The sequence below is a fragment of the Schistocerca gregaria genome, chromosome 3, assembly GCF_023897955.1.
Source record: "Schistocerca gregaria isolate iqSchGreg1 chromosome 3, iqSchGreg1.2, whole genome shotgun sequence".
In the NCBI taxonomy this organism is placed as follows: Eukaryota; Metazoa; Arthropoda; class Insecta; order Orthoptera; family Acrididae; genus Schistocerca; species Schistocerca gregaria.
This window is the reverse complement of record NC_064922.1, coordinates 597,676,098-597,692,623: the sequence shown is the minus strand read 5'-3', so window position 1 is coordinate 597,692,623 and position 16,526 is coordinate 597,676,098. Positions and strand designations below refer to the sequence as shown.

The 16,526-nt window shown below is 40.6% G+C and overlaps 1 protein-coding gene and 1 non-coding gene across 2 annotated transcripts in view; both read right to left on the bottom strand.

Annotated features, from left to right (window-relative positions):
• LOC126355902 (attractin-like) overlaps positions 1-16,526 on the bottom strand; it is a 167,762-nt gene that overhangs the window by 104,792 nt on the left and 46,444 nt on the right. The window lies entirely within an intron of this gene.
• On the bottom strand, positions 12,491-12,564 carry Trnas-cga (transfer RNA serine (anticodon CGA)). The gene has a single exon. It is a non-coding gene; the product is annotated as a tRNA-Ser (tRNA).

Genomic DNA, 16,526 nt, shown 5'->3' with positions numbered 1-16,526 from the left:
ACCTTCAAATTAAATAGTTTCATATCTAAAATGTCCTGCAAACCATGTGATATGTGTCTAGTGTAGGGTTGATCCCCATGCCAGGAGCACCAGTACCATCAAGTTCGTCATCTTGGATTGCTATCTTGGATTTAAGTGACCTGGAAATCATGCAGGCTACTCCAGCATTCTGCCCACTTTATAGGATCGCTATGTCAGATTTTTTAAAAATTTTCCACCAAATATAACATCTGTCCATCTTTGATTGTATGAATTTCCCTCCACTTTATACATAGGGAAATTGGGCTATGACACCAGAGGGGTGGGGAAGGGGAACTACCAACATTGCATGACATCATCAGTGATGTCATATGGAGGGGGAAGCTTTTAACAATGTAGACTGCTCTGAAACAGACATATCTATCCTACTAGTTGATGGTTGTTTATAACTGCTTAATTATCAGCAGAGTCATTACTGTGGAGCCAAGATTTGGGAAATCTTCTCAAATCCGAATTACATTTAGGCTACATAAATTTTGTAGCAATGTTGGTGTTCTTTAGTTGATTGGTGTGGAGAAGCAACAGACACCTTATTTTTTCGTATTGTTAGTAAAGGCCAGCTTCATGAACCAACACAGTTATTTGTTTGGTTTCTTTCCTAACCTTTGTGCTGATAATAGAGAGGGCTGAGAATGGCTTGCAGTAATGTGCCAGATTTTATTTGATTCCATTCAAGAATTAAAATTAATAATGGCATAGTTACTAACCACCTCCACCAAGCTAAACAACAAATGGCAATGTTTTCTGTATCACAAACAGGACTGTTATTTAAATAAAGTTAAAACTGTGTAATGTACAGTTCAGAGTTGTAGCATGCAACTAGGAATTTCTTATTCATTGGAGCACTTTGACTGTGAAGACATTAACAGAAGTTAGTGAGCAATGGTGAAATCACCAAGGTTAGTCACCTTCAGGCTTTTGCCAATGGCTGTACTTTATTCATATTTATTTTTCTTCATTTTTGTTAGCAATGGGATGTAAATATTAGTAAATTACTCAAATTAGTACTCTTATACAGAAGTTCGTTTTCACTCCTTATAAGGATTATGAGGATTTCTAGTATATTGTAAACTGTGTGGTTGTTATACTGTGAAGGTTTCTTTATGTACTGGAAAGTAATTTTGCTAAAAGCAGCTCAACTGAAACCCCTGACCTTCCATTGGGTCTGATGTGAGGAAGAAGTATGGGAATACACATATTCAAAGTGAACTATTAGTTTGTGTTAATTACATGTTTTTCTTTTAGTAAAACCCAGAGGCATCTTGGAAAGTATTTGCTAATGGTGAGAGTAAAGAGTTGAAAAAAGGAGAGTATTCAGCCATCTGCATGCAACAGTACCTAATAGTTAGTGCTAGTATAGTTGCTCTTCCAAACAACATCCTGCACGAGCAAACGAGTTGCTTCTTTACTTGTGGTTACTCGTACTTTACTTACTTTGGCTAAGCGTGGCTCTGTTTAAAAGAATAGCTTAAGCTTTACTTACTTTGGCTAAGCGTGGCTCTGTTTAAAAGAATAGCTTGATGTAATCATAGGATCAAGCCATGCACATCTGCTTTCATGCCCCACAACTAATTCCCTACAAATCATAACCTGTAGTTGTGATCCAGGTGTCAAATACTCTATGCATTGGCCAGAATTTCGATTTAACAAAATACACAGAAATACAAAATAAAAGTTAAATGAATAATTGAATAACAGAGTTTCTCTCCTAACTTCTGTAACTGATTTAGGCAACCAGGAATTATGTTGAATAATGTTTATTCAAGAAAGGACATCTCAGATCAACTGGACATTGTCCTACAATATTCAGTTAAAATACAGACAGAAGATAGCCTTATCAAAGGCAGTAAAGTTACATTGAGAGCATTACAAGAATGGCAGCAAAATACCATAACTAAATTGTAATCAAAATTATACAAAAACTAAGTCCATTTCGTAATCAGAACACATGAAATATTCGCCTGCTCAAAACTGTTCAGAGTTCAGTATGATGCTTTACAAATTATCACATGCAATACAAAGAATAGTAACTCACAACGTGTCTATCCTCAGTTCCGTAATACAAGTGGAAAAAGTCAGAGTCCTACTCTGGAGAATATTCAGATGTCCTGAAATATATAGTCACTTCAGAAGTCGAAGTATGGTAGCAGCTATTCACTGCCCAGAATCAGACACCTGTACAATCAACACCACTCATTACCACAGGCAGGTCTACCTCCTTCCAAAACTTTTATAAATGACAAGAATCACTCCCTTGAGCCCAGCACTCGAAAAAAAGGTCCCTCTCCACTTGACACCTAGAGTGTTCAGCTACTGTCTGCTTTTCCATTGGTTGGAGACCATCCCCAACAAAAGTACATCATGATTAAGTTCTATGATATCATTAGACTCAACTTGACACTTCCCATAAAAAACTAATATATTACAATAGTATTTAATAAAGACATGTTATAAACATTTGGTCACATTCAGAACCTTCACAATAATTATAAAGGTTTGTAGATAAATAAACATGCCAGTATTCTTAAGCAAGTGTGCTCATGATAAATGACAGCAGATTGTTGTTAAATATTGTTTAAATTATTATTTATGCCTGCTTGTCAGAAGCGTCTTTTGGTATTCTTTTTCAAAAGTGGTGTCAGGTACCACATGCAACTGTCTGCTTCTTAAATTACTACGATTTTGTGTTATCAATGCTAATTAACTTTTAAATGAAGTTACTAGCAAAATACGAAACTGTTCATTAAATAAATACACAAGTATGACAAAACACCCTCTCTGGGAAAAACCACCTTGACGAAGCACTGTCCATGTGGGTGGAGAGGCTTGTGTATCCATATGAAGCTGAGGGCTATGCCAAAGGTAGAGGACCTACTGCCAGAAAGGCCTCAGCTGATGGATCAGACTAAGAGTGTCCCACAACGTCCTATCTTCCCTATCCACTCATAGTCCTACCCAATTCCCTTTTACAACCCAAGATGTGATGCGATCCATGCCGAGGGGTGCATGGCACATGGAAAGATGCGTCACAAATGGAGCCTCAGGAATACCAGGCTACCTCCCTGAGTAAGCAGCCTTACACCACCTGGGGTATTCATGGTGTGGACCATGTATATCCTGTAATCTCTCTGGACCAATATTAAAGAAAATAAAGAAAAACATGCTGAGGGGCAAATTGAGACCTCACACACCCAAACATCGGGGTCAGGGGCAATGGAAGGCATTCTCCCTACTGAATCGGGATATAGACCTGAGCCAGAAGTGGGAACTGTAACGGAGAAGTTAGACCAGATTAAGATCAAAGCCTTGTCTGGGGCCCAGAAGAGGAAACTACTCAGGGAACAAAGGAAAAAGGAAGGAAAAGAATGGCTTCCTTAAGACAAAAGGAGGTAATTAAAGGGACTTGAACCTAAAACCCCCAGGAAAAAATTGTCTCAAGTTGAAGAGGATATGCAGACCCTACAACATCGAAGTCAGGTAGCAAGAGAATAAGGGAGGAATCTAAGACTCCCTTCTCCCTGGATGAGTCCAGAAAAAATCGAGACAAGGAGTATGTAAACAGATCTATAGTACTGCAGTCTCAGTTTTTAGGATGGCAATTATCCAGGAAGGCTATCCACTGGTGGCCATCACCTCACAGCAGGAGGAATTGGTACAGATGGCCATCTCTGAAAAGATTGGGGGGAGGGGGGGGGGGGGCAAACTGGCCAGGACCCAACTTCAGGGGGGTCTATCTAGATTATGGTGCCCACATTTTTGTCTGTGAGGGGGTGCACATGGTGGAATGGCTTAAGAACAAGGTTTCTAGGATATCACTGTGGGAAGATGGGAAGCTGCTGGTCAAGATGGCAGCGGAGATTCTTAAGAATGCAAAGTTGTCAATATGGGTACCAAAGATCCTTAAGGAAGTCTCTCCTAAGACTCTGTTCAAGAAAATAGGGGCCCAGAACCCAAAAGTCTCAACAGAAGACTGGAGAGTGATCAACCAAAAGATTGTACTGGGAGGATGAACCCTGGTGGTGAGTTTGGAGAGAAGTCCCTGAAGGTAATGCGGGAGCAGGACCTGAAATTGTTTTTGGGGTTCTCCCATATCACTGTCATGGTTCTCAAAGACCTCAAAGATGGCAGCAAGACAGAGACTGGAGGTGCCGCAGATTAATCTGTAGCACAGTGAAGGGGCCTCTGCTGCCCTGAGCCGCAGCCTGGAGAGGCGGGAAGTGGATGTGGCCCTGATACAAGAACCCTATCTATTTATGCTAGAAATCTAAGAAACCCTAGAACATGCATCTATGTAAGAAATGGAATTTCTTTCATGCCAATGATGGACTTCTGCTCCAGGGACTTAGTAACCACTAAAATGCAGCAATGTGAGGAAGGTATCATGAGGAAAATTATTTTGGCATCAGTATGCCTCCCTCACGAATCCAGCTCTCCTCCTCCTTTGGGGGTGAGAAGACTGGAAGAGGCGTGCCATCAGCAAGGTGGGCAACTGCTGGTTGGATGCGATGCTAATGCCCACAACCTAGAGTGGGGCAGCAAGGAAACCAACAGTAGAGGTGAGTATCTTCTTGAATTTCTTTTAGCTAACAACTTGGAAGTCGTGAAGAAGGGCAATGAACCTATGTTCAGCAATAAAGAAGGGAAGAAGTAATTGACATATTCATGATGATGGGCAGCTATGTCAAACAATGGCATGTGGTGTTAGAGCCATCCTCACTGGGCCACATGTACATTAAATTCAAGGTTGAAATGGGAATCAGACAGAACATGACCTATAGGAATCCCAGGAAAAGAGACTGGGAGACATATAGGGGGGACCTTGACTTAGGCTTATCAAAAATTAAAGCCTCAATAAGGAATCAAGTAGAGTTTGAGGAAGTACCAGAGACTGTTACCTCTGCCGTAGTGACCTCATATCAGGACAACTGCACAGTCACCAAGAAGTGCACAAATAGGAGTGTGCATTTGTGGAATAATAACTTGGAAATGCAAAGAAAACAGGTACAGAGGCTGTTTAACATTGTGAGACGTAAAGGACAATGGGTTAAATATTGTGGGGCCCTTGTCAATTACAAACTTGCAATCAGACAAGCAAAGAAGGCATCCTGGAAGGCATTCTGTGAGGAAGTGGAGAGCACAGCTGCTCAAGCCAGACTTCACAGAATTCTCGCTAGAGTACCAACCAATCCAGGAGGTACATTGAGGAAAGAGGATGGGGAATATACGAAGACAGCACATTAGACACTGGAACTGCTCCTCAAAACTCACTTTCTTCAATATGCTCTGCCAGACAATACAGACTAGAATGTGATCCTGGAGAGACAATGGTTCTGAGGCACTCGAAGAGAAAACTGGGAATTGGCCAAGGATTGTGTGGACTTTAATAAAATCCAGTGGGCTCTGGGAACATTCTAACTGTTCAAATCACCTGGCCCAGATGGAATTTTTCCAGCTCTCCTGCAACAGGCAGGAGAGAAGCTCATAAGAGTCTCACGCAAGTTATTTAGGATTAACCTAGCAGAAGGAATCATTCCCCAACGCTTGGAGGGCAGTGAAGGTTGTCCCCATTCCAAAACCACGGAGAATTGATCATACCAAGGGCAAGGATGTGAGACCAGTCAGTTTGTCCTCCTTCATTCTCAAAACATTGGAAAAACTGGTTAATGAATACATTAGGGAGAGGAGGCTAACTAGGGCCCCTCTACAATAAAATCAACATGCATCTTCCTGGATACTGAGGGGGCCTTAAGTAACATGATCTTCGATTCCATAGTAAGTGCAGCAGAGGTGCATGTCCTAGGGACCATTATATTTAGGTGGACCAGGGCCATGCTTAGTAGCAGGAAGGTAGAGGCTACTATGATGAATGAAAAGATGATAATTAACACCACTAGAAGCTGCCCACAAGGAGGAGTTCTGTCCCCTTTATTGTGGAATCTAGTGGTGAAAAAACTCATTGAGGAACTAAATTCCAGTCAATGCTTCTGCCAAGGATATGCAAATGACCTTGTCATAGTAATACTTGGCAAATTTACTGACACAGTTAGAAATATGATACTGAACATTGTGCAAAATTGGTGCATCAAACAGGATCTGAGTGTTAATACTAAGAAGACTGTGATGGTGCTGTTTATGAACAGGCATATCCAACACTCAAGTTGGAATATAAAGCTCTTCAATGAAACACTGCCTGTGAAGGGGATAGTGAAATATCTAGGGGTAACCTTAGATGAGAAACTATTGTGGACCTCTCCATTAGAAGCATCTGCCCCACGGCAAAAAGTACTCTAGTGAGTGCCAGAAGGGCTTGTGGCAAAAACTGGGGCCTAAGCCCCAGGGGTATGCACTAGATATACACCACAGTGGTGATCCTGGAGAGACAATGGTTCTGAGGCACTCGAAGAGAGGACTGGGAATCGACTAAGGATTGTGTGGACTTTAATAAAATCCAATGGGCTGTGGGAACATTCCAACCGTTCATGTCACCTGGCCCAGATGAAATTTTTCCAGGCAGGAGAAAACCCCATAAGAGTCCTATGCAGGTTATTTAGGATTTACTACGGGGCTGTAGTGTGGTGGAAGAAGGTAGAACAGCAGGTTGCAGCTAAGGAGCTTGCTACAGTGCAGAGACTGGCCTTCTTAGCCATAAGAGGCGTAATTAGCAGCACACCAACTGCTGGAATGGAAGCCATGCTGGACATGCCTCCAGTACACTTTTGGGTCAAGATGGAGGATGAAGCTGGGGCATACAGACTTAAAACTGGCAAAAACTGGGTCTCATTTGGATATCCAGACTCACACACTAACATAGTGAGTGAGGTAAATATGGGAATGGATGGGGAAATGCCTACCAACTATATAATAACTCCCAACTACTTCAACAAGCCTTACAATATAATAATTGGAAGCAGGGAGCAGTGGGAAAACAGTTCGACACTGTGCGGGGGACACTGATGGGTCAAAATCAGACCAAGGAATTGGGGCAGGGGTGTACAGGGTTCAACCAAGACTGGAGGGCATCATCTCTCTAGGAAAACTGGCCTTTGTGTTCCAAGCTGAAATTATTGCAATCAGGGCATGTGTGGAGGAGAATATGAGTAGGGCTACAATGATCATAGCATCTACATCTGTTCAGGCAGCCAGGCAGTCCTTATATCATTGGCAGCTCCTGCAACAAGATCTAAGATTGTTGCAGAATGCCACAGCACAGGTCTCTGATGGAGCTAAGGGGAAGCAATAAGGTAAACTTAGTGTGGGTCCCTGGCCACTCAGGGATCTGTGGCAATGAACAAGCTGAAAGATTGGCCAGGATGGGGGCAATGACTCCATTTATTGGACCACAACCTGTCCTGACAATCACCAAGGCTGTGATCAAACTAGAACTGTGCAACTGGTTTAGGAAACAACACATAGAATTTTGGACCAAGGTGCATAAAAAAACATGGTAAGGTAATGGTGCCTAAGCCATGTTTTAAAAGAAGCTCTGTAATCCTGGGATTGATCAGGAAAAGGTTCAGACTTACGACAGGCCATGTGAATTTCAAAAAACACCTACACACAGTGGGTATAACAGAAGAAGACCCTAAATGTAGGATCCATGATGAGGGTGAAGAAACTGCATCACATCTAATTTTTGAATGCATGCCAATGGAGAGCATAAGATACAGAATCTGCAGGATAACTACACCTAAAGAAACTGTGTCTAGCAAAAAACTGGTAAAGGGACTCCTTGCATTATTCAAGGGCATTGGCTGGTTTCACTAGGTATACAGGGTGTGATACTGCACAATAAACTCAGTTTCAGTGTGGGCAGTGGTGGGTTACACCTAAGTTGTTTTAGCTTCCCTGTTAAAATCAAATCAAATCAATGACTAAACATCAGGTATTCATGCTGTATTCATTTGCTTTGTAATTGTGGAGAATGCAATGTTCTGACAAACATTTGTGTTATAAAAAAGGTACAAAAGGCATCATAAGCGGATATATAAAATAGATACAAGTGGGTGCATTCCTGGGATGACAGCTACTGTGCAATACTATCATCTAATGTATAGTTTGTTGAAATCGCATCAAGGTTTAAAATTTGTCAGTTCAGAGGTTCATTGTGAAAAGATTTATTCTCTGTGAAATATTTACTTCTGTAGTTTTAGAGACATTGAAATATGGATGTGTCTCATTCTTCTGAGATTGCAAATGTTTTCAATTTTGCTTTAATAATTGACTGTAAATTATAGATGCTGAATGAGCTGTAAGAAGCCATCTCACAGTTTGTCTCAAAATCCATCATTGCTGGTCATTCTGCATTCTCCTAAGTGAGGTCACTATCATGAAAATTCCCACCTTTGTGATTTACCCACATCTGGCTATATGGCTGGCCTCTACTGAACGTGATGCATCCTCATCCCTGATGCCACACAGCTAGTCCTCTGCAGCACAAACAAATAGACTTCCCATCATACCAACTCAAGGTAGCCAAATCGTTTGCCTACATATGTGTGACATTACATATCACCTCATTAGCTCACTAACATAACATTTAAATACTCATACATGATGTAACAAACAGAATACCCAACTTGCATCTCAGAACAACAGTTTAAGTATATTTGTGGTGGTGCATGAATGTCATTTACCTCTGAGGACATGTCATAACATCAATTTTAAGCATTAATTTACATAATTTATAAAAAACTATGACACATTAATTATATGCCCATATAAACACACAAATTTAAAGTAGCTTTCGAGTCAACTCCATCCTTTTTCAAAAAAAAAAATTAGCAATTTTAAGCTCACTTCATAAAATCCATTTACTTTGAACACATCATAGCAGTTTACCATCACCAACATAGCACATGATCAATGTTCTGGCATTGAAGATTAGATTGTTCACAGTCCAGCCACCTCTGCAAAACTCCATTACCCACTTTTGGAACATATTGAGCCAAATATGTGTCAATCTGCAGTCACCATCAGTGCTGAAGTATGATAGCTGACAAAATACGAGTGTAATGTGGTTACCAATATCGCTTGCCAAATCCCCATTGAGCAGACAACGAATACCCTTCCCTGTGGAATCAATACACTCACGAACATGATATCAAGCAAAAATTGATTTAGCTCGACATTTTGATCAGTGCTGAAGTACAATAGCTGTCAAAACACGAGTGTGACATGGTTACCAATATCGCTTCCCAAATCCCCATCGAGCAGACAATGAATACCCTTCCCTGTGGAATCGATACATCCACAAAGAGGATATCAAGCAAAAATTGATTTAGCTTGACATTTTGAATACTGTACTCTGTCCATGTTCCCACTAGCATATAAACCTTTCATGCTATGAAATTTGCTTGACACCATAAATCAACTAACGTTATATCATTTCTCTACAATTTTACCACATGTAAATGGAAACTTTAAAATTAATGCTACTTTGTGTATAAATTGCCCATTTAACTCTCCTTTCAACTAAGCACATAACTGCATTCTAAATTCATTTCCATAATAAAATACTTATCCCTAGAATTTTCTCTTAAACATACTATAAAAATTAACCCCCATAATATACTCCTGAAAACTTAGTTCATACTCCACACATAACTACATGTTTTACTCTCAGAAGCAATGAAAATTTTAATGAGTTCTGATTACCTCCACACACCAAATTTTGTGAAAACAATAACTAAAAAAACAGTACATGCTACAAGAGAATTCCATTCAAAGTACAACAAGTAAGACATTTAAATCACCCCTTGAAATTTCTCTTCAAATCTTATGTACAGTACAATTTACTCTTCACTTACACAACTAACAAAATTAATTATGTTGTGCCAACCTCCACTCACGGATAATCATGTGGCCAATATTAGATCACTCCTTGCATTAAGTTGTACCTCCATGCATTTTACATATATCTTTGATTTACCATATCTACCCTTTACACAAGTAATATAGCCCACTAAAATTCTTACACACTACACATGAAGCTACACTTAGACACGTACTTTTTATACACACCCATTCTTCATTCAAAAGGTTCAACGTTGACATCGTTGTGTCTTACTGAATTTTTCTCGTCACTGTGAGTACCTTTTAAATCTCACCTTTTTGCATTTTTTGAACTGCTGAAACTCTAGGTCTCTTTCCCCACTCTTGAGTGAACTCTTATGTTTAGAGGCAAAATTCGTGACAACCGTTGGAACACCATTTTTAGCTTCGAGAAATGACACTTTCTTTAGTCATCAACATTGCTCATTTCACTTACAGGCCACACAGCTTTCATTTCACCTCTCCTTAAACATTGTGTCCTGAATTATCAGTTTCAACATCAGTTATTTTACCCTCCATATGTATGGTAGATATTAAAACTTCAGACCAACCCTCAATCCCATTATCACCATCAAACAATTGATTTAACACTGCCTTCACCTCAGTTTCATCTTTGTTCCTTTAAAGACCTCTTGCTGCTTTATATTTCTCCCATGCCCACCAGTGTGATGGTAATAACTTCAATATTTTTCCATATCATTTCCAATCATTAATAGAATATCAACTTTCTTCCTTACTGTACCATTCTGTACTAACATTATCTCCCAAACAAATATTTTCTCATTACCCATTTCTGTATTCTTCCATGTACCTCTAATTAATCACCCTGAAAATGGTTTGTTTCATCATCTGTGTAAGCTTAAATCAAAATGCTTTGTTTCATCATCTTCATAAGCTGCAAGTATGCTAATCCCTTCCTCTGAAGTACCAATCTCAGTAGCTGCTATATTCTCACAATTAACCACACAACTTAAAACTTCGCCTCCTTTACACAAAACCTCACTGATTTCCGCCGAATCACTGTGAACCTTATCACAATTAATTCCCTTAATATCTACCCATAACTCATAAGCTTTGTTACTTAAAATATCCATTTCATCTGTAAATATATTACAGAAATCACAATCACCATACAACCTTTCACTCCACATCACAATTCATGATTTCTGAAAAACTCAGGTCTCACCCTTTCACCTTTATATTTTTTCTACTCTCAGATTTCTCTAGAATTTTGCATTCTAATCTACAACCTAACACTTTACTTTCACATTCATCCTTCCACATCCACTCATAATTCATGCTTTCATCAGGAACCATCAATTCACTTCCTCTAAGATATCTAGATCAGTAGCTTCAACCTTCATAACTCCACCATTACCTCCTTTTCACAATAAATCGCCCACATAACCTAATACATAATCAGATTCATCACCAACTGACAAGACTATGGCTAAGTCATCTTGACAAATTCTTTCACAAACTTCCTTCGATATACCTCAAAATTCATCTCCAGCTGCCAAGGTTACAGCTTTGCCACTTTCACAGATAGCTTCATTTACTTCCACCAATACAAAATCATCTACATTACTCTCATCTACTTTACAACTGTGCTACTGATCTTTGCCTTATTAAAATTATTCATAGATTGCACCTCCACCAAATTCAGATCCACTTCACTGCCACTTCTGATCCCAGAATCTTTCAGCAAATACACATTCATTCCATCATTCACTTTCCTCTCACAAAATAAAATTTTCAGCCCCATATCCTGATTACCAAATTTCTCTACACATTTTACAACCTTTCTTATGCCCTGTTTACGGTTGTGCTGCTTAAAATTACTATCCATTTTATTCTTTCTCGTTATAACGGTCATCTCCAACATTTGTTGCGTCTTTGCCGAATTTTCGACACCCATGGAATTTTTAAAATAAAGTAAAGTGTCTTTTCGACTCCGGTTTATTTCGTCACCTGCAGAAATGAGATGCGGAGATCTCTAACTTATGGACCTCATATTCTAGAGTTGCATTTTGTGAGGCTTTTGCTCCTGCTCTTGCTCTTGCTACTTCCTGGTTTTGATTTCCATTGTTGGAATTCTCATTTACATTTCCCCTTTGAAAGCTATTATTATGGTGTTAATTGTTTCTGTTACGATCATTATAGTTATATTAGATAGTACTATTGTTGCCATTCTGGAATCCATTCCCATGTCTATTGTGCCCATTATGTTGCTTGAATTTCAATGCCTATTCAGGTTTCTCAGCGAAATAAAAAAAATTCGTCAGTGGAATCTATCGGACTATGCACAAGATCCCACTGTAAACGTTCTGGTAAGCATCTCTTGAGCGTTGTAATCGCTGTCAACTCTCCTGGCGGTCCATTTATATGGGTCAACTTAGCCAGTTCACTCACACAAAAAGCCTTCATCGACCCACTTCTTTGTTTGAAATGGCCCACTTCTGCGTCTGAAACTTTGTCCGTTCTGGATCTCATTCTGAAGGCAAGTCTGTTTCACTTCACTCCAGAACTTGTCCAGTAAACAGTTCTCAAACATGAATGAAATTTTCGCTTTACAGCGGAGTGTGCTCTGATATGAAACTTTCTGACAGATTAAAACTGTGGGCCGGACCGAGACTCGAACTCGGGACCTTTGCCTTTCGCGGGCAAGTGCTCTACCAACTGAGCTATCCAACCACGACTCACCCCCCTACCTCAGAGCTTTAATTCCGCCAGTTATACAAGGTCTCTTAAAGCTATAGTTCAGAGGTAAGGATCTACTGTCACTTCCACTCTAAAAATTCTAGGCGTCAAAGTTTTTTTGCAAGCAAGCTGAAACTTTTTCTGTGATTTCAACCAACTTACCTACATGCAAGTAAAAATTAAGATTGTAAATTAATTCACAACTTGGTTATTAAAGATTAGGTGTACAAGAAAGCGGCCGTTTAGACTGCTGCCGTGTGCGTAAGGCGGATGACAGCAGGTGTTTCTTTGGCCATCCGCTGCCTGAGATGCAAGACGAAGCTTCACTTTGCACTCAGCCACTGTAAGATCCACCTTTGTCAAACGCTGGATTGTGCGCTGCATCGGATGACATTAGAGATGGGCTGTTGTAACACGCTGATTTTCTGTAATAATTGATAGTGAACTCGGGAGGACTGTACACTGTCCTGGATCGCGTAGATTTTCGCTAAAAGTAACCGATAGTGTGTCGTCCATGATATTTACAAATCCACATGGCACGTGGTGATAATTATTTTCCACTTTTGTGGAGAGCATTTAATTTAATTTGAGGACCTCTAGTCAGAGCAAAGACATTTGGTAGGAACTTACCGAAGAGATCGCCTCTGAACTGTTAATAGTGCTGTTTAGGATAGCAAGATTTACTGTCAACATGAACATAATGACTTTCCAATGTTATGCATGTGAAACTTTACCAAATATATGGAAGAATTAGAAATCGAAATCTGCATTTATAATCATAGTCCTGATCCCACTAAGCATATAGAGAATAAAAACATTTCTTTCAGTGGGCTGGACAAGAATATTGATGTGCAGACTGGAAACTATGGTCAGTATTTCTCCATATCTTTCTCGCTGATCAAAAAAATTGTTGCCAGGCTCTCGTGTGAAAAAAAATGTTGAACCACCACTGATGTAACCCACCACCCCACATATGGTGCATATTGTCTGTAAAATTGAACAGTGAAAATCATCATCATCACCTTGGTCAGTTTCCAGCCTCTGGCTAGGTCTGTATGGAACATAGGCCTCTCCATCATCTCCTGTCTTGCCACCAGTAGTAGGACAAAGTATGTGTCACTCCACTCTCCACTCTTGTCAGACGTACCCAAGATGGCGGCGATGATGTCATCCAAGATGATTGCCTGTAGACTTGGCAAAAGCGCATGTCATTATTCAAGGTCGCAGCCATGACCTTATCTGATGATGCAAGTACCGTTTTCCAAAATGATGGATTTTGCTGGGAAGTTTGAATTTGGCAGGAAGATAGGTCGATTGGGCTACCCTCCCCCAGAAAATGCAGGCAGCTGCAATTCCATCAGGACAATGCAACACACCATAGCTACCTCCAATAACGTAAGAAAATGGCGTGAAAATAGGTCACTTGGGCTACCTCCACTAACCTAAGTCATCTGACTGCCACCTCTTCCTAGGAATTGGCAGGAAATGGACTCAGCCTGTGCTGGGCATAAGTCTTTATTTTGCATGCAGGCTTTATTTAAACAATTAAAGGCAGTACCACCATCAAGTGTGTTCACCATGAGGTCCAGAGTACAAATGACCTAGTACACAGTACCTCCCATGACGTAATCCAAAATGGCGGTCTGGGGTGGGGGAAAATGGCGGTTCACACTGCTGCCAATATTATGTGAAAGTCACGTCTACAGTTTAAGTTCTTCAAGTGTTATACTGACATCACACATCTAACTAAATGTATACCAAGTCACCCTCTGGGAAGTGCATGCGTATGTTTACCATTGCTGATGCGATACCTGTGGATACTGATGTCACAGCTCGCAGTATAGAAATCTGTTCAACTGCTTTCTCTCCTTCGCAGTTCTAACGGGACATTCAAGATATCCACACTTGCAAAAGTGCAGTTAATCATAAAAGCATTCTTGTTACTTAGAGAGAGAGAGAGAGAGAGAGAGAGAGAGAGAGAGAGAGAGAGAGAGATGGAGGGAGAGACAGAGGCAATAGTCGCATCAAGGCCTTCCATAAATAGTGACATTCAATAAAACTTCTCACTGGATGCACATTCAAATGAAGCTCTCTCATTGTTCACCTCAGTCTATATACAAACCCGCAACCTTCAGTTTGGAACAGCGTGACTGCTGCGGATCATAGGTTCAAATCCTGCCTCAGGCATGGATGTGTGTGCTGTCCTTAGGTTAGTTAGGTTTAAGTAGTTCTAAGTTGCAGGGGACTGATGACCTCAGATATCAAGTCCCATAGTGCTCAGAGCCATTTGAACCATTTTTCTTTAAACCTGCAACCAACCTCCATCGTCCTCAGTCCACTGTTGTCCACATTGTTGTGCATTCCATCACGTCTGTGTGTGTCTACTAGTTCTTTTCTTACTGCAACATAAAGAGAGGTAACTGCAGCATCACCTCAGACTGTAGCAGGAAGAGACTTAGAGTTCTGGAGACAGGTTTACCAAGTGAGTAAATAACTTTTATTTTGAGTGCAAATTTTGGTATGTATGTTAAATTCGCCTTATTAATTCCATCTCCTTGTTATAGTGCATCTCGAGGATTTTGTCTTGGAGTGTGAAGACAGACAGGATGGCGCTGGACCACAACAGATTCTGAACGTTCAGCCTTCTGTGTTGGGTTCACAGCGTTAATTGTTTTGTGAATATAATTTTCATTGTAATTTGTTCTTGTATAGTAGCGATTCAAAATTTTCTTATTTCATACTTTTTTTCTAGATCCCCTGAAGCAAATGCAAATTGAGGTGGAGGCAGAGCTGGGCACTGAAAACGATTATCTACTACAGAAGCAGCAATGCTACATGGAACAGCCCCTGGCTGTCGACAACCGACAACAGCACCAATGTAAGTATAGAAAGAAGTATCCATGTGTGATCTTTCAGTGTAACTCGAACAGCACCAATGTAAGTATAGAAAGAAGTATCCATGTGTGATCTTTCAGTGTAACTCGACCTTCAAAATAAATAAAATTATGTCTCGTGCTGTTAAAGGAGCAGCTCTAGAGGTCTTGGTCATGCTGTACAGGCAGTTGGAGGCTGTTCATCAGCAGATGCAGGAACTGCTTTCAGCAAATAATGAGATGTCAAAGCAGCATACTTGTGAGTTTAAAATAAAGATTACAAGCGTCTAGTAATTGTGGTAGTAGTATAAGAAGTTTTTTCTGTAACAAATCGGATTATATATATTGTTTGTTTGTTTGTTGCTGTTGTTGTTCTAGGCAAGACAGACGAGGACTGACAAAGGCGCTTAGATCTCGCTCTACTACATGATAATGATGATGACTTTTTTGAGGGTGCAGTGGAGTCGCCTGATCAATTCATTCTGCCCTGAAGCCAGAGCGAAAAAGGTAATTACTCACTGTGCTTATAATCATGTGATCATCAGAATTCTTTCTTTCATGGTGCCAGCAGTGGTAAACAATGTACTTAACTATTATTTATTTTATCTCTTCTTCTTCTACAAAGGTCACGTCCCAACACGGTGTTGTGCATATACAGTAGGCGGCTAAACCGTCTTCCTCACCAAAGCGGCGCCCGGTAAGCCACAGCCCGCCTATAAGGGCGCCGCTAATCGCTGCACAGGAAGCAGCCACCGCCACCACTGCCACTGCCGCTGCCACTGTCCTTGATCAATTTTAGACTGCAGCACAGTTACACCTCATGTCCTCTCGATAGAATACTGGTTTGCCATGTGGTGGCTGCAGTGCAGCACCGAGAACACCACTGCACAGGCACCTCAAATAGTCTTTGATAGAGAGGGCTCTCGATGCCATGTGACGCACACCCTTAGCCCGCCTCTGGGTGGCACCTCCCAATGTGCGATATGCATACGTCTTTGAGCATAGACCTATAAACTTCACAATCTGCAATCTGTCACTATTACTGGAAGGGCTTGATGCGCCAATAGTCTCTCTCTCTCTCTC